The sequence below is a fragment of the Cnephaeus nilssonii genome, assembly GCF_951640355.1.
Source record: "Cnephaeus nilssonii genome assembly, chromosome: 13".
Taxonomy (NCBI): Eukaryota; Metazoa; Chordata; class Mammalia; order Chiroptera; family Vespertilionidae; genus Cnephaeus; species Cnephaeus nilssonii.
In genome coordinates, this window is record NC_137084.1 from 8392663 (window position 1) to 8412258 (window position 19596).

At 34.0% G+C, this 19596-nt stretch overlaps 1 protein-coding gene across 1 annotated transcript in view; it reads right to left on the minus strand.

The window, feature by feature from the left end:
• Nucleotides 1–19596, minus strand: part of CSTF3 (cleavage stimulation factor subunit 3) — a 78542-nt gene that overhangs the window by 37914 nt on the left and 21032 nt on the right. The window lies entirely within an intron of this gene.

Here is a 19596-nt window from a genome sequence, read left to right on the forward strand (position 1 = left end):
GAGCTGTCAGATTACCAAAAGCTGTGATATAGGAAAAATAACATTTCCCTAATACTGTTTCCCAAAGAACCTGAGCTCCCGACAGTCCTTTCCTAATCACTACCTAAACCTGAACAGGAACAAGACCATTCTTCTGTTCCCCGCCCTCCATCATCCCACAATATGCACACACAAAAAGTATTAAAATAATCTTAAGGATGGGCTTTTAATTGCTACAGTTGAGATACACTGTTGAATAGGAAGGCAAGCATGTTGGAAAACTAGATTGTATGGGCCCTGGCCAGATAGCTTAGTTGGTTAGAGGGTCATCTAGTCCCAATTAGCGAAGTTTGCAGGTTCAAGAAGCAACCAGTCAATGCATAAAAAAGTAGAACAACAAATTGATATTTCTCTCCCCCTACCCCCTTTCTCTCTCTCTCTCTCTCAAAAAAAAAAAAAAAAGCAATCAATATCCTGCGGCTGGGGAACAGAGGAAAGAGGGTGCAGGGGAAAAAAAATCAATATTTTATTATAAACTATATTTTAAGAAATGTTTAATTACCTCATGATTGGGAAAACTAGTTTTTAAAATATTTAATATTAAATAGTACAAATATAATCCATATGCTACGTAAAACTCACATCAAAGGGATCTCTATGATTCCTAAAAGATGCTTTCATTTTTCTCATATTTTCAATGACTTTATTGAATAACTTAAGAAAATGTATACTGTAAATCAAAGATTTTTCTTCACAAATACTTTATAGGCAAATCAATTTAAGGGGAAAAAAATGTAACTACCAACAGAAACATACTCTTATTAAATCTATTTAAAATTATTATCATTACATACCAGCAATTCAAGTCTTATGTCTTTCTAACATTGAGTAGCAATATAAAAGATTTGAGACATGTATAAGAAAAATAATTTGCAAACAAGATTTAAATGAGAAATGGGTTTTAAGGAACTAAGTGAAATTATAAGCAAAAGACATGTATTTGAAAGAAAAATATTTAAAGCAAGTAGTAAAACACCAAAACAAAGGAAAATATTGGTCTTTCAAAGATACTTATCATTCCTTCTAATCTGACATTAAGAAAAACATTAGCAGTAAAGATAACATACTATTTAGTTATCTCAAAATTATTTGAACTTCTAGTAATCATGCAAAGGTTAAATGTTTCCCTTAACTATCCTAATATATCGTGTTCCTGCAAATTAAGAAACAACAGAAAAATGGGGTAAAGGAGATCAGTCCTCAGAAAAATAAATATACAAGGTCCTTGAAAATATGAAATGTACTCAATCTCATTTATAAGAGAAATGCAAATCAAAACCACATCGAGATTATAATTCTTACCTAAGAAAACTGGCAAAAAATTAAAGTGTAATAACATATTTTGTAAAGAGGATATGAAATTGGTTCTTTCAAGCATTATCAATGTGCTTTTAAATGGTTAAAACCTCTGTGGAAGGCCATTTGGATATAAAAAATTTTTTTAATCCCACATACTCTGATTCAGCAAGTCCTCATCTACAAATTTTATATATATAGATATATTGATACAAATGGAAAAGACTCGTACACAGATAGTCAATACAGAAATGTTTACAATAAAACTGGTTTGGGAAGAAACTAAATGTCCTTCCGGAGGAGACAGGTTAAACAAAATATGGAATAGTAAGTACTTATTTAAAAAAACAAAACCTCTAAAACTTACTTTAAGCAAAAAACTAAAGCAAGTGAAAAATAGAACATAAGATTACCTAATTATTTCTGTAAAAGGAGAGAAAAAAACAAACAAAGTAAACATTTGGGTGCCTCAAAGACAGGTTGATGAAAGACTTCATGGTAGGTACCTTGTGTTATCTTGGATTTTTGAACTATATTTTAAAAAATGTTTTATAGATTTGTAACATTTAGCAATGAGATTACTGTAGTAATATACAAGGGTAAAAACATGAATAAAAGTCAACATTTAAGAAACTGTTGGAAGCCACAAACTTTATAAACTTCTGGCATTAAACCAATCAAATGAGATTTACCAAGTTTATTAATAAACATAAAAATAAAATTCAATCATTTAACTCTTTAAAAGGAAGCTAAAAAATACCATTGTTACAATTCTAATGAAAGTCCTTTCATTTTATGAGAACTATCATTATGACAGAATGACTTGGGGGAAGACAGTTTATTAAAAAAATAAAGAGTAACTTGATGGATTCTTACTAAATGAAAAGATATTCTTTAAAATATACATGTCTGTATCTTTTTTTAATAATGCAAAAGGATTTACTTTTACACACACCAATGAAGGAAAGCAGTCTTTTGACAAATGGAGATGAAGGGTCAGTAGCTGATTTTGGGACCTACTACAATGGGAAAACTTGCTTTGTTGACTTCAGATGTTGGGTCTATTTACCTAACACTGCAGGCTTTTTCAATGGGGCTTCCTCCTCCTGGGCCTGATTTCCTAATTCCTTAAGATATACCAGCTGGCGTTGCAGGTAGTCTGTATTACTCTTCTGTTCCTCCATGAAGCATAAGATATTAGTGTCATTGTTGGCAGAAGCTATGGTCTTTACGGCTAGCAGGGGCTGGGTTAACTGGTTCTCCAATTCCAGAGCAGACTCTAGAGCTTGTATGCCCGTTCCACAGTTGTCTATCTCAGGCCTCTTTTTTTTTTTTTTAATATTTTTATTGATTTCAGAGAGGAAGGGAGACGGAGCAAGAGATAGAAACATCTATGATGAGAATCATTTATTGGCTGCTTCCTGCACACCCCCTACTGGGGGATCAAGCCTGCAACTGGGGCATGTGCCCTTGGCTGGAATCAAAACGGGGACCCTTCAGTCCGCAGGCGGACACTCTATCCACTGAGCAAACCATCTAGGGCTCTCAGGCCTCTTAATCACCGGAAGGAAGATTGTACTCTTAGGTATCTTATGAATTGCTTTCCATGTTCCCTCTTCACCTCAGCTTGGTTTTCAAAGAATGTGGCAAAATGAGGTTCTTCTGGGCCTTCAATAACAGGCCATCTTATATAATAAAAGCCTAATATGCACATCAACCAAACGGCAGAATGACTGGTGAAATGACGGGTTGCTGAGATGCACTCTGACCACCAGGGGGCAGATGCTCAACACAGGAGCTACCTCCAGCCAGCAGGCCCCAGGCCAGCCAAGGCGGGTTGGGGGCGGGGGCGCCTGTTCACCCTGCTGGTTGCCCCACAGATTGGCCCTGATCACCAGCCAGGCCTCGGGACCCTACCCATGCATGAATTTCGTGCATCAGGCCTCTAGTAGATAAATAAGCATCACTGATGTGCCACATGATTAGATACCACATGATTAATAGCAACCCTACACTCTTCAGAGAGGGGGTGCTGGCTGCCATCTTGGCTTTAGAGAAAACCAGCCATAAACAGTGCTCCTGTATTTTTTGAAGTTATGCTACAATCAGTAATGTCCAATAATATACATGTAACTGACAATGTTATTTCACTGTGTCTAGACTATCTTTTTTCACTCCACAGATTTTTTTCCTTGCATACAGAACTTTGACAGTTCATTTTCTTCTGCAAATTCAAGAGGCAATTCCAGTCCTCTGGCTTCCATTGTTGCTGTTGCGGAGTTGCCAAGTTAACTGCCAGTCCTTTGGTTGTCTTTGTATCCAGCTGCTTCTGTGATTTTTATTTTTGTCTTTAGTTTTCTATAGTTTCATTCTCATAAGGCTAGGTGGGTAATTTTTGTTTGGGATTCATTGAACATCCTGAATCTGTTGCATTCTTTAGCCATTCTGGAAAATTCTTAGTATCTTTCTCTTAAAATTGTGCTTTGTCCCAACATCTCTCTTCTACTTCTGAAACTTCAATTGCAAATTTTCACTCTATTCATTGTGGCTCTTAATCCTTAGTTTATTTTCTATCTCAGTCTCTTTAAGCTCCAATCTGTTTTTCTTCAGTTCTCCAATTCACTCTTCAGCTCTAATGGGTTATATCATCCTACTTCAACCTTAATTCTAGTTTTTGGAATCTTTGCAGATGTTTCTACTATATGCCATTTCCTTATTTGCTTAGTTTTTAACAATTGAACTACTTTTCATCAAGAAAGGATTTGAGTCTGGTCAGTGTGGCTCAGTTGGTTGAGTGTCATCCCAGGCACCAAGAGGTTGCCAGTTCAATATCTGTTCAGGGCAGATGCCCAGGTAGGGGGCGCACAGGAGGCAGTCAATCGACGTTTCTCTCTTATTGATGTTTCTCTCTACCTCTCACTCTTGAAAATTCAATTAAAAGTATTTTTTAAAAAAGGGGTTTGAATAAGCTTTACTAGGCACCTAAGAGCGTAATTCAGGTCAAGTCCACTAACATTCATGGTTCAAATTCTTTTGAAACACCCAAGTGATGTTTATTTGGACCACAAATCCATGCAAAGGCCAACTTATTGTTGTAACATTTTAGGATTTCCCCATTCCACTCTCCTCAGGATCATAGATAGCAACTTTCCTCAGTCTCCTAAGGTTAGGAAGGTAGCCTTCATTTGTTCTGGTCATTGTCATCCTGAGTATTTCCTGCACACAGCTTTAAAGGGAGAGGATGTCTCGTTGGGTATGCCTTGGACTTTGACTTTTGCTGCCTTAACCTCTAGAAGCACTGAAATTTCAGCCTAAGTTTTCTCAGCTTGGCAAAGGCTCTCATAATAAAAAGTTTAGGTACTCAGCTTATCTCCCAATGTTCTTTTTCGGGGAGGGGAGGAAAGGTTGTTTGGACTGTGTTTGTCTTCCAAATGGGTTTTTGCTTGGTAATTCTTTACAATGCATTCAGTTCTTCAATGCTTTTAAGATATTTCAAAAATTCTGTTCAGCAGCCTGCCTTGTTTTCAGTGAGAGCTGATCTACGTAACAGAGCTCATCTTATTAAGCAAATCCTCTTAAATATATTTTATTAACATATAGCTTTCAAAAAAATTAGCAACTAGTTTAAAGCAACCAAAGGAACATTTGTGATCTTGCTTCCCAGCAATGTTGTCAGTCTGTCTCAAATAAACTCTTATTAAAAAAAAGTAACTAACAACTTTAAAATGCAATCTTCATTGAAACTCTACATTTCCAAAGGTTAAATATATTATAGAACTCAATCGAATAGATCTGTAATATTTCATAGCATTCCCAAATAAGTGTAATTCAGCTCTCTGAAACACTTTATAAACCCACCAATTTGAGCTTGCTTTTAATGTCTGCTATACATAAGAAAGTTTGGGTAAAAGCTACAAGAAAAAGAAAAATGACAATATTTAACACAGAATTCTGCCTTTTTAAAAGACAAAAGCTAGAGTAATCTTTTACATGGTTTTTAAAAATAAACATATATATATATAAATAACCTATATATATACGCCAAAACCAGTCTGGCTCAGTGGATGGAGCGTTGGCCTGCGGACTGAAGGGTCCCAGTTTTGATTCTGGTCAAGGGCATGTACCTTGGTATAGGGGGTGTGCAGGAGGCAGCTGATTGATGTTTCTCTCCCATCGATGTTTCTAGCTCTCTATCCCTCTCCCTTCCTCTCTGTAAAAAACCAATAAAATATACTTAAAAAAAAATAAAAAATAAATAAACCTATATAAAGTCGAGCTTATGGATTAAGTTAAAATAGGAATTTATATATATTTTAATATCTAGATGTCTTAATGAATGTCCTCTCCTAAATTACATGTTGGCATTACACACATATACGACATCAGTAAAAGTTGTGAAAAGGGGGGGGAGGGGAGTTAGAATACTTATGCTTTACCAATTTGACAAAACCTGTGAAAACTCAAGTTTGTATCTTATACACATACAATTGCCTTGGAAATTGTACTTCAATATATAGGGTGTCCCAAAAAAAAATGTGTGCACACTTTAACAGCTGATAGCTCAATTTTGAAAACAAAATGTATTTTAGTAATAACTGCCTCTATAATTAGTCAAAGTGTGTATATATATTTTTTGGGGATGCCCTGTATGTGGCTAAGTTTATTGTAACCAGTCAGGGATTTATCAGGTTTTTAAATTTTATCTGAAAGTATTTTGAAAACACAAGCAAACATTTTCTTAAAAGGTACTTCCAGCCTGGCTGGGGTGGCTCAGTGGTTGAGCACAGACCTATGAACCAGGTCACAGGTTCGATTCCCAGGTGAGGGCACATGCCCGGGTTGTAGGCTCTATCCCCAGTAGGGGGCATGCAAGTGGTGGCCAATCAATGATTCTCTCCCCTCATTGATGTTTCTAGCTCTCTCTCCCTTCCTCTCTGAAATCACTAAAACATTTTTTTTTAAAAAAGGTACTTCCAAGCACTAGGTAAATTAGTTATACCTTTTTATATTGGGTAATTCTTTAAAAACCTTTCTCTTGGTCATACATCAAGATAATTTTAAATACAAATGAAGCTTATTTTAAGATACGCAAATATCTTTTGTATGTTTATAAAAACTGTAAAGATATATTTTTAATGTATAAGTTTTTAAATGTAAATTAACAGTAAAGGTATTGGCCACATATAATTTTATGAAAACTAATATATTGTTATAGATTGTTATCATACTCTAAATCTTAGAAATTAAATTCAAGTTGTAAAATATGATAAACTGAACTTTATTTTCCACTGTGGATTTTTCATACAACAAATACTTAGAGTGCCACTATTATACCAAGCATTGTTCTAGGTTCCTAAAACATAACAATGTACAGAAAGCAAACCCTAAGCTCAGTAAAATGTTTACTCTATCAGGAGATGGTATAATATAGGTTTAAAAAAGGCAAGTTTTAAGGTGTTAGAAATGAAAGTGGTAATTTTAATTTTTTAAAATATATTTTATTGATTTTTTACAGAGAGGAAGGGAGAGGGATAGAGAGTTAGAAACATCGATGAGAGAGACACCAATTCAGCTGCCTCCTGCACACTTCCCACTGGGGATGTGCCCGCAACCAAGGTACATGCCCTTGACCGGAATTGAACCTGGGACCCTTCAGTCCGCAGGCCGACGCTCTATTCACTGAGCCAAACCGGTTCCGGCTAAAAGTGGTAATTTTATAGGATGGCCATAGCAGATTTCACTGAGAAGATAACACTTTAGCAAAAATTTGAAGAAACCAAAGGATTCTGTCAGGCAGCTATCAGAATAAATTTCTTTAGAGAAGATAAAACAGCTAATGCAAATAAAATCCTTGAGGTGGGAATATGTCAATGTTTAATAAAGCCAGTGTGACTGAAGAAGAGACTACTATGTGAATTATCTACCAAAGATACCAAGCACCAAATCCCATACTTAAGTTGGTACCCTAATTTACTCCTTACACTTTTTCTAATTATTAAAAATTATTTAAACAACCTATCTGAATTTATGACTAATAACTGTCTATGAAACATATAAAAATGTTAGACAGAAATATAAATTTATATAAATGTATGATTTATTTTGATTTTTTTTTTCTATATCCATCTTCTATTTGTAATGGAACCCTGCTTATTCTAATGTATTGGAAGATTCCAGAAAGTGACCAAACCTAATCAAGAATCATAAGTCACAAATTTAGTGACCAAATTTCCATTATAATCCTCAATTACTCTTACTGCTATAAAAGCAATGTATTCCATATAATACCGTTCCAAAAAAAATACAATAAATCACTACGACAGTAATACAATTCCATACTTCTCTCATTATTCATCTAACGTATTGCCATGGGTCAACAATATTCCCTAATATTTTTGTACTTGACCAAATTTTGAAAAGAAAATTTAGGGACTGATGTAGACTTATCAATAATTTTTGTTAAACAGATGTTTGAAAACCAATTCTTATGCTTTCACTTTTCTTAATTTTAGCCAGCCTTTAAGTATTCTATTAATAGTCACAAGATGCCAGGAAATAAGTTCCAGAGTTTTGATTTTTGATACTAATATCAATAAAAGTGGCATTTTGAAATCTTGGCAATCAATTCTCTGTCCTTGGTATAACTGTCCCTTTTAGTGCACACTTGCATATTAACATACACATTTAACAAAATAAGGAGATAGTTTCAAATTTTTTCATTAATACATCTCTCATAACAAACAAGGATCATTTTTTTCTGTGCATGAATCAATTTGGAAACTGTTACTGAATAGACACCGGCAATGTGGTAGAAACATTTTACTCACAGTGAAAGTTTTTCTAGGAACCAACTTGAGAGAACTGCTCAATTTTCTCCCTTAGAAAAAGTCTTCCTTTCTCTCCCAAAATGAATACAGTAGGTCCTCGGGTTACGTCAGAGACCCCTTCCTATGGCGTGACATAACGTGATTTTCGCCGGAAGTCGGAACCCACCTACATAAGCACCTATGTCACTCACATGGAGCACATACACAGCAGTAATGAAGTGAAACAGAAAAAAAAATTTAAAAGAAAGATAACAATTCCTGACCTTTACTTGTGGTAAGAGAATGATAAAAAACATAAAAGCACATATGTACATACGTCAAAATGACGGAACTTTTTTTTTAATAAATGGGAGATGGTGACGTAACCATGGAAACGATGTACATTGAGTCCGACGTAACCCGAGACCTGCCTGTACTCTGGTTTTCCCCAAAACTATATGAAGATTATTAAAGGCAATAAAAGGTTTCATGGCTTCTTATTTCTATTAGTTTCTTAAGACTCAAATACAAAAATGAAACCAAAAAGGAATTTCTAGCCAATATGCAATTTTCCTTTGAAAAGCAAACTTCTAAATTCGTGTAGGCATTTGAGTTAAAACAAGGGAAGGGCCCAGAATTATATCTCAACTTAAGGTTTTCCTAAAGCAAAATTACATTCACATTACTTTAGCCATTATAAAATTTCAGATGTTTATGCTTTTTCTCTAGTTCTTTAATTAACAGTTTAGCTACAATTCCAGATTAACTACCAAGCTCCTATGTTTTTGTAATTTAAAAAATTTTCATGTAATAGTTACCTAAAATACTTGGAAGAACTAGAAGCAAAATTCAGCTAAAAAACCATCAAGTTGTGGCCCTGGCTAGGTGGCTCAGTTGGTTAAAGCATCATCCTGATACACCAAGATTGCAGTCAATGTACATGTAAGAATCAACCAATGAATGCATAAATAAGTGAAATAACAAATGATGTTTCTCTAAAATCAATTAAAACATTTTAAAACCATCAGATTGTTTCAATGCCTCAAATAAAGCATGTTTTTCTCCCCTTTCAGCAAATATTTGTATCAAACAGGTATTTTCTCTATTATAGCATACCACCTATTATTATAATCATCTCCTATACCAAACTGTAAATTTGTCCAGAGGTGTCAATAGCATCTAAGGTGTCTAGCATGCACTTACTCACTACATACTTGAAAAGAAATTCACCATGTTCCTCTGATATATAAAATCAAAGCAAGAACCTGAAACAAGACGTTCTTATATACTTTTCTGCTTGTAGCCAAATAAAAACCTATAAAAATAGATGATATGGGGCCTGAAGATGACTTTGAGAATCTATAAATTAATCAATTGTACCACTAAAACACAGTGCAACACCTTTGGTAATTTTATCTGAATATAACCCAGGCAAATACATGGTGGGGCAAAAGTAGGTTTATAGTTGTGAGTACACGAAACAGTTTATTCTCATATTATTTGTTTCCATGTGAATTATAAATGTACTTTTGCCTCACCCTGTATATGAATAGGCTTCTGTTTAAGTCATTTTACTAAACACCCACTGTTTCAGGGTACTTTTAAGGGCTCCACATATAAAATCACTTGTCAAAGGATTCGCTAACAAAATTCTGCATATTTCATTTTATTTAAATATATATTCTTATTGATTTCAGAGGGAGAGAAAGAGATAGAAACATCAATGATGAGAATCAATGATTGGCTGCCTCCTGCATGCCCCACACTGGGGATCGAGCCCACAACCCAGGCATGTGCCCTTGACCGGAATTGAACCCAGACCCCTCAGTCCGTAGGCCGATGCACTGAGCCAAACCGGCTAGGGCACAAAATTCGGCATATTTTAATTTGCAGAGAATCTCCTGAAAGTTAAACTACAGCTTATACCTTTCTTCCTATCTAAAAAGTATCTTAGGCACTTCCTATCTAAAAGTGTTGCTTGTAGATAGAGCATTGGCCACATGCACCAAAAGGTCACAGGTTTGATGCAGGAGGCAACCAGTTGATGTGTCTCTCTCACACAAATTCCCCGCCCCCTCCCTTTCTTCCACCCTCTCTGAAAAGCAAAGGAAAAAAAATATCCTCAGGTGAGGATTAACAACAAAAAACAAAAAGTATCTTAGAATAAGCACTAATGAATAGAACACCAAATTTCTACAGTTCAATTGTGGAAACTTAGAATTGCAAAACTGTTTCATAGATAGATAATTCAAGTTTGGATATATCCTAATGGTTTACTCAGAATATACTGAGCAGTATCAGGAGGCTGCATGAAGACAGTGCAGTTTCCAGCGACAGAGAGATATACTTAAAAAACATTTCTGCTAAAGCACAAAATACAAATAACTGGAAATGTTGGTCCAGTTTCAATAACTGTGATTTTCCCATTAACTACAGGAGTCTAGATCCTCCTTCAAAACTTTTTTTTTAAAAGCGAGCTAGATAGTGTGCCTCTGACTTCAATATTTTATTTCTTCAATAAGTTTTGTTTCATAATTTCAACTTTTAAAAAAATCCTCACCCAAAGACATTTTCATTGATTTTTAGAGGGAGAAGATAGGGAGAGAGAGAGAAAAACACAGATTGGTTGCTTCCCTCATGTGCCCCGAAGGATCAAACCAGCAACCTAGGTATGTGCCCTGACTGTATGGAACGATGCACCTACCAACTGAGCCACACCGGCCACGACTATAATTTAAATATGTTCAAGATCTCCCATCCAATACAAAAAAAAAAAAAAAACCCCAAAAACAATAAAGTATAGTCTATGCTATCAGAAAACATATTTTGCAACACTTCTACAGTTCAATGGATAGGAAAGTATAAAGAAAAACTGTTTAGCCAAAACCGGTTTGGCTCAGTGGATAGAGCGTCGGCCTGCGGACTCAAGGGTCCCAGGTTCAATTCCGGTCAAGGGCATGTACCTTGGTTGCGGGCACATCCCCAGTGGGGGGTGTGCAGGAGGCAGCTGATCGATGTTTCTCTCTCATCGATGTTTCTGACTCTCTATCCCTCTCTCTTCCTCTCTGTAAAAAAATCAATAAAATATATTAAAAAGAAAAAGAAAACTGTTTAGTAAGTAGATATTCCATTCTAATAAGACTCCTAATTGCTAAACCAGAAACAGAAGTAAAACTTACTGTCTTCACATTAATACTGAATGTAAATAAGCATTTGGGGTTGTAAAGAATGTGTTGTTCTTCAAGGTCCATAATTACTAAAACTTGCCTGTTTTATGTACAGGATTTCTATTTGAAATTAGATCCAAGTACAAGTGACTAAAACACTTCAAACTGTGAAGGGGAAAATACAAATGGCAAAGTTTCAGAGCTAATCAGAGCTAATATCTTATACATACCACGAGATGAGGTGCATAGAAGTGATTGTAACGCCATCTTCTAAAAGATTTGTAGAAATTGTATGTGGCTCTGAGTTGCTGAACTTATTTTTTCAAATGTAACCCCAAATCCTAATAGCTAAATGAGAATGTAAGATATTCTTAAGCAAAGAAAAGTCAGTTATGAACCCACTATATAGTTATTTCTACAATGTACTCTACTTTAGGTTCCTTAGCTTAGTTGTATAGTGGTTAGTGACTAGGATCCTAGGCCCAGAAATTAGAATACCACCTTTTCCACTTACTTCCCAGTAGCTTAACCTTTAATGTTACTGAGCTTAGGAGAGCTACTTACGTCCTCTAAATCTCAGAAAAGCTGAACAAAATAAGAAAATGAGGGATAATAGATACCTAGCTCAAAAGGTAAAATGTGATAACCTAGTATTTCACATAAAACACTAAACATAGTTCCCAGAATATTATAAAAGCCTATTAAATTTTAGTTATTGTTGAGGCAAGTAATCAGAATAAAGAAAAAAAATCACCATCAAAATACAACTGAAAGTGAACAATGGATTTTTAAAATGAAGACTATCTTTTTACTCCTAAAACTCTATTCTAGAATATATTTCACCTTCAAAAATGTCTCTCACACACTTCTGCTTATATAATGTTCATATAGAATAGAATTTTCCATAAAACTCAGTTTTGTAGATGTACACCTAAAATGTAACATAATTGAAAAGCATCTGCTTGCTTTTAAGAACTCCAGTACAGTCCCATGCATATTTTGGGTAGGAGTCACAAAAATTAAAATTCCCACCCCATTCCTCAGTATTATGGCAGTCTAAAGAAAACTCTTGTCTGGAACAGTGAATGAAACTTTTCCATTTGTCCAATTTACAGATCATTGAAAACAACACTTGAATTCCTACTAGTTTACTTAGGAGACAAGAGTAAGAATAGTATGAAATCTGTGGTAAACTGATACACAGAAGGCATAGAAATTCAAATGATTTCACTGATCATAGAAATAGGGAATTTTAGAAATCATAAATCTGACAGTTAGAAAAAAGTAAACATGAGCTGAATATCTATAATAAAAGCATCATGTGCTAATTAGACTGGACAGCCGAACAACCTTCCAGACACTAAGCCGGGGCTGTGAGGGCCAAGCCCCTTGCATGAATTTCATGCATCGGGCCTCTAGATATATTAGAACACTGCTGTTCCTTTTCAGTGTGATGATATTTTGGCTATGGAGGACTATATATTCTTCATATAATCAGAGAAAGAAAGCATGCATGGCAAAACATAACACTAGGTCAAGATGGAAGGTACACAGGCATCTACAGTAATACTCATACCACTCTTTCAATTTTTGTCTTAAAAATTTCATAATAAAAACTGGGGAGAGAAGAGATTAATGGCTTTCCAAAGTCACAGTAATTCAATGGAAGACCAAGAATAGAAAGTCCATCACCATATTCTAAATTGTGTCATTTCTATTCCTCCATGTCTTTTATAGAGTAACCTATAAATTCTCTGCATTTAAAAAAATTAACAAATTGTAAAACATCTTTCTATGCTACAAAAAATGATCAGGCCAGTTTTAATAAGACAGATAATGGGTAGAATTCTCACCTTGCAATTGAGGCACATGGCAAGTAACCACTCCGCTAACTACATAAAAATTAAGCCAGACACTTATATAAATAAGTTCTTTTGACTTAGAGTGTGTTCTTTGAATGTAAATCTCACAACTATTCTGTGAACTTGGGAAATCCAATCTTACACAACCCTAACCCTGACTGCAGACCTCAAAAAGTGACCACTGTCAAGAATACTCTCAGGCATATAATACATGCCTCTAAGATTAAGTCTTGATTGATTATATACTGATTGATAAATCACAGCAAGGTACATTTAAAAGAATTAGCAAAAAGACTTTATAGTCCAGACAACTTTAGGGAGTACTCTGCAAGGTAAGAAATATACTCACAGCATTAAGATCCAATTGCTGCCCTCCAATGTCTCAATTCCCCAAACTGGCTGCCAAAAACACCTAACAATAACAGATTCCATGTGTCCATTCTTTGGAGGCTGTGTCAGCAATACTAGCAAGCTAACTGCAATACCTATACGTTTGGTATGGTTTGTAAGCTTTGAGTTTAAGGGACAACAATCTCTTAATTTCACTCATATATAAAATAAGAGGGCTGAACTACTTCATTTTGTCTTCTAGCTTTAAATTTCTTATTTAAATTCAATGTTCACTTTCGCTTTAGATATGTAATACTTGCATATTCAGGGTTTGTTAAATAGAAAGTTTTCCAAGAAAACCATCATCATGCAATTATCAATACTTTTCTTCTCCAATTTCAATATGAAAATGAACAGAAAATATCACCACAAAAGACAATTTCACTTGTTACTATGTGAGGTGATGTATGTTAAACACTGCAATAATCATTTGCAATATGTGCATATATCAAATCATTGTGTTATACACCTTATTATATGTCGATTATATCTCAATTAACTGGAAAAGGAAAAGACCATTTTCCATACAATAATATTTAGACAAAGACTTACAATAATGTTATCTGTACATGCCAAAGCTAAAAATCTTGCTTAAAAAAAAAAAAGGTTGTAATTGAACATGTTCTATCACATGAATAAAAGTATCAGAAATATTAAAAATAGCTTTCACTTTCTCTTTGGACCATATTATATTTCAAATTATTATTATAAACTATATTTAAATTTACTGTCTTTGACATAAGAGTCTTTGTTTTTGTAACTATTACTTAGTATTTCCAAATAGAAAATTTTTCTTTGGAAGCCTCCTAGCATACAAAATCATAAAATTTACCCCAGGTTATTAAAAACGCTGTTTAGTTTCTCAACAAGTTGTATTCAAAGCAAATACTCATAATTTTGTTGATATTACTGTGGACAGTGAATATGTAGGAGAAAAAAATTATAGACTTCAATTGATGACACCATTATACTATTTGTTTTCTGCTCCAGACTTGTAAGAGCAAAACTATTTAGTAATAAAAATTGAAATTTAAAAAGTAAATTATTTATAAACAAATAAATGCAGTCTTGTCCACTCAGAAGTACAGCTTTTGATATCACTAGTATTATTTTAACATCTTCATTTCTTAGAAGTGCCTTGAAACAGACTTATTCAAATAAATAGCTGTTACAAAAAAAACCCACAATGAATCCATTAGAAAATAGCTGAACCTTTGACTTTAAGAGGTCTTTGTTTTTTAAGACAGTCAATTAATTGCCACCTGGTTCCTTTATGCTCAAGTGAGAACCAAAATACAGAGCACCCTAAAACGTTTGTGTGTATTAGAATTAGTTCTATATGCAAATGTGGAAGTTTCTAACGGTAATATTATGATGGGCTTAAATGTGTTTGTGTTTATTCATGGATGCCATGTTGGAGCATATCTTTAATACCTCTTGAGATAGGCATAGAGAGTCATATACCAAAATAACCCCCTAAAAATCTTATTGACTACAATGCCCAATAATTTTTAAACTATTAGGTATTGTATATTAAATGTTATGCTATTCCATAAATGCTCAAGAAATTTAGGCTAAAACACTACCCACAGGGGAACTGCAAATGATACGATCAAACAGCCCTTTTTGTTTCACAACAAATATAATGTATGTACTTTTTATTAAAATCTGGTTAGAGATGCCTTTTCCACATTTTCAGAATATACCATAACTCTTATTACACATACAAAAATAGAATATAAAGAAACTGAGTTAAAAGTTTAAGAATCTTTGCAGAGGGAAAAGATAACTATTTTTTAAATGCTTATCAGTGACTGCAAAGAATATAATTTTGCTTTATAAAAAGCTGAGGAACATAAAGGCAATTAGGTTGAATAATGCAAGGTTTTGTTTAAAATTAAATGCCTACATTTCACATAAAATAATAAACTACCTACAAGACATAAAGAATAAAAAATGAGATAAAAAATTTTTAAATCTAAATTAACTATGTCTGTTTGCAAATAGTTTTGTTATACACAAATGCCTTGGGTGAAGAGAAAAGGCTCTCAAGGAAAAAAAAATATGTATAGGCCATGTAAGAAGTGCCAACACCTAACCATCTATGCTACAATATAAAGGAAAATGGATTGAGACATTATAATAAAACCAAAAAAGAAGTTTACTGCCTACAGTAGTAAACATGAAAATATTTCCTTTGTTTTTAAAATAGTTATGGTATTACTCAAAGCATTTTCAGATATTAAATCACTCAGGTCTGTGTTTGCAAATAATTCCTGAGTTTTTTTTATACCCCACACTACATTATACATGCATTTAAGAAACTACAGAGCATATTGTGTTTTAGAGTACAATCTGAATAATCACACAGACATGGACCAACATTTATTACAAACAGGAAAAGATTTATAGAAAAAAGAGTACAATTTTTTTAAAAAAAGATTGCAAGCTGAATAGAAAAATTATAATCTACATAATAAAGCCATAATTTTATCTGCATTAAAAAAATAACATTGCTCAATATGTACAAAACATAATACAGTTTAAACTGCTATTTAGAGGCATTAAAACAGTAGACAGTAGAGAAGTTTATTTCAATTTAGGTCACTCATGTTCCATCCTGAGTTCACTTCCATTTGCCATGAAGAAACGTATTTATAAATGATTTTTCCCAAGTAGAAAGATTATGAAAAAATTGAAAATATATACTTTACAACCCATTATTTAAGTATTAATGTTTTTAAATTCTTTAAAAGAAAATGCAATCAATTCTATATTGCTTTTATTCAAGAATTACAGCTTTCACAGACAGCAAGATACATTGTTGCTATTACCAGCAGCATTACTTTCATTTCTCCTTTATCTACTAATAAAAAAATATCATCCTTTCACGGGACAACTGCTTATGAATGTGGCCCAAGTCAAAACAAATTATTTCTAACAATAAGATGTTGTACATTACACGCTGTCACCAGGGAGAAAAAAACTTAAAAAATAGAATGGCAAAACTGAATTTTCTTAATTTTGTGATACTTAGTGACCCTTCTGACCACTCTAAAAAGTGGTTCTTTAATTAAAGAGCATTCAGGTTCTCAGGGACATTCCATTAACTCTAGTTTTTTAAAACTCACATTTCTTAAACTCAAAAATATACTACACTAGTCCTAGCCACATAGTTCAGTTGGTTAGAGCATCGCCCTGATATGCCAAGGTTGAGGGTTTGATCCTCAGTCAGGGCACATATAAGAATCAACCAATGAGCCCTGGCCAAAGGGTCCTGGGTTTGATTTCTAGTCAAGGGCACGTACCTGGGTTGCAGGTTTGATCCCCAGCCCTGATCAGGGAGCATGTGGAAGGCAGTGGTGGGTGTGTGAGTGTGTGGGTGTGTGCATGTGTCCCCTCTCTCTAAAAATCAACCAAAAAAATATCCTCCCATAAGGATTAAGAACAACAACAAAAGAATCAACCAATGAATGCATAAATAAGTGGAACAGGAAAAAACAAACAAAAAACCCCACCTACACTGCAGATTTAAGGCATCCATATATCAACTAAATGGCTATAAATGTATTAAAATGTTTACTTTAAAACTACCCAGTGACCTGACTGGTGTGGCTCAATGGTTAAGTGTTGGCCCATGAACCAGGAGGTCACAGTTTGATTCCCAGTCAGGGCACATGCCGGAGTTGTATGGCTCAATCCCCAGTAGGAGGCAGCAGATCAATGATTCTCATCACTGATGTTTCTCTCTTTCCTTCTCCCTTCCTCTCTCTAAAATAAATAAAAATATATTAAAAATAAAACTAACCAGCAGCAAAAGTATTTTCATGTAACAATTACAATTAGACTATATTTGATATTTATAGCACTTTAAGAATGGTCATACAATTGGTTTTTCTTATGACAGTTAAATCATGTAAAGGAGCAGTTTTGGAATTCAAGAGTAAAACATTATCTTTCACATACCTGAGGCAAAATGTGATTGCCTATATGGTCACGAGCTGCTTAACGACAGGCTTATTTTCTGAGAAATGAATGCATTGTTAGGTGATTTTGTCATTGTGTGAATACCACAGAGTGCACTTACACAAACCTAGATGGTATAGCATACTACAGACCTACGGTATACACCATTGTATATGCAGTCCGTCATTGACCCCAATTGTCGTTATGTGGTACATGACTGTATAATAGATACAACACTAAAGTAATTTGGCTTAATTTTGAAATTATGTAATATCATAAATATAAAGATGTTGGTCCTAAATGCCCTTCCATTAGAACAACCAAAATTTACCTCCAACACTTTCTATGCTTTAGTAAAAAAATAAAAGTAGGTAATGAATTAAGGATGACATTATAAAGTTCAACTTTTACACAAGAAGCCAGGTATATTTGCTAAATGTTTACTGATATGAGAAAAGCTGATATATTTGCAAATATTAAAAAATAGCAGATTAGTGTCATTAACTACTTTACTGAGAATTATTTATTTGCAATTGATATTTCAAATTTAAAAGCAAAATATATGCTTTTCCCCCCACTTTGATCTTAAGTAGGATTTATAAGAAACTTCTCTGGGGAATCAAATCTGTTGTTATGAAAGATATTATGTATTTTCTATTAGAAAAGAACTAAATGTATTTGGACTCATACAAGTTGGTTTAGCTGAACATAAATAAATGAAACATTACAATTTCCCCACCATGAAGTACTGAGTTACGACAAATGTATTAACAAAATTTTATTTTCTTGAGAATGCATACAGGACGTTATGTAAACATTGTTAGTACTATCTTTGATGTAAAGACATTATTACTTTAGATTTTAACATATTATGAATAGGTTATGTGTCTTCACCAGAAATATTAAGGGCCACATTGGGAAATATGGGCAAAGAAAAATTTAGCCTCTCGCAGGCTAATCAAAGTAAAAAATTGAAAATTAAAAAAAAAAATAAAACAGCAAATCAAAAAAGAGAAAAACACAGCTCAGGATACGGATTTTCGAAATTAAGATTCAATTTAACATCTTAACTCTTAAACCGGAAACATGTATTTTACAAAATATACAATATATTATTTACCACTTTTTCTCAAAAGATGTTTTATACGTATATTCAGATTTGTGTTTATGTGTGCAAAATAACTGCAAACATCACCAAATACATCAGTCAACTGCTAGCAGCTCTGAAATATATAAAATGAGTTTGATATTTAAACTTTCAGCCCCTTGGAATAACATCTGGTCTGTTTTGAAATTCTTTTTTAGAATACACTACATATTTTTAGTTAGGAAATTGGAGAAACAGACTCATTGTGTTTAAACTTATAGAATGGAGTCTAACTGCCAATTTCAGTTTAACTTATGTTATAAGAAAGCACATGAATAATGACTGAATATTTGAGAAACTGAAAGAAATTTCTAAAACTCAGAAAGTACTACTTCATTATACAAACACTATTATATACCAATGATGTTCATTTCTGATGAGTTTGCATATAAGCTGTGTTTGTAAAGTCAAACTGGAATGCAGACCAAGTACATGTGATTCAGGTTCCTTGCTTTCGAAAGTATTACAAAGCAGCACTGGCTTCAGCATACTTTAGACAGACCTATTCACTCACCTGCTGAATTTCATGAATCATCAGTCTACTTTGATGATTAAATATATTAACAAAAGAAATGGCCCCATAGGATAAAACTTAAGGATAAGATTCTGGGCCAAAACCACAACCAGACTCCACATAAGGTACAATCTCTCTCACACAGCAAACATACAAACACACATACTACATATACAATCACACACACACAAAATTTAACATGCACACGTTCCTGCTGTCATCCAGTAATTGTCCCCCTCCCAAAGTAATACAAGTGATATCACAAATACAATGAGTACACTGTAGCCTCTACTTAAAGCTGCTATTGGTTGAGTCTATTCTGAGACAACATCACAGATAACAACACTGTGTGGTGCTGAAGTCTGTTCAGTATCGCTGATAACTAAAAGCCCTTTGAGTAGGTCCAAAA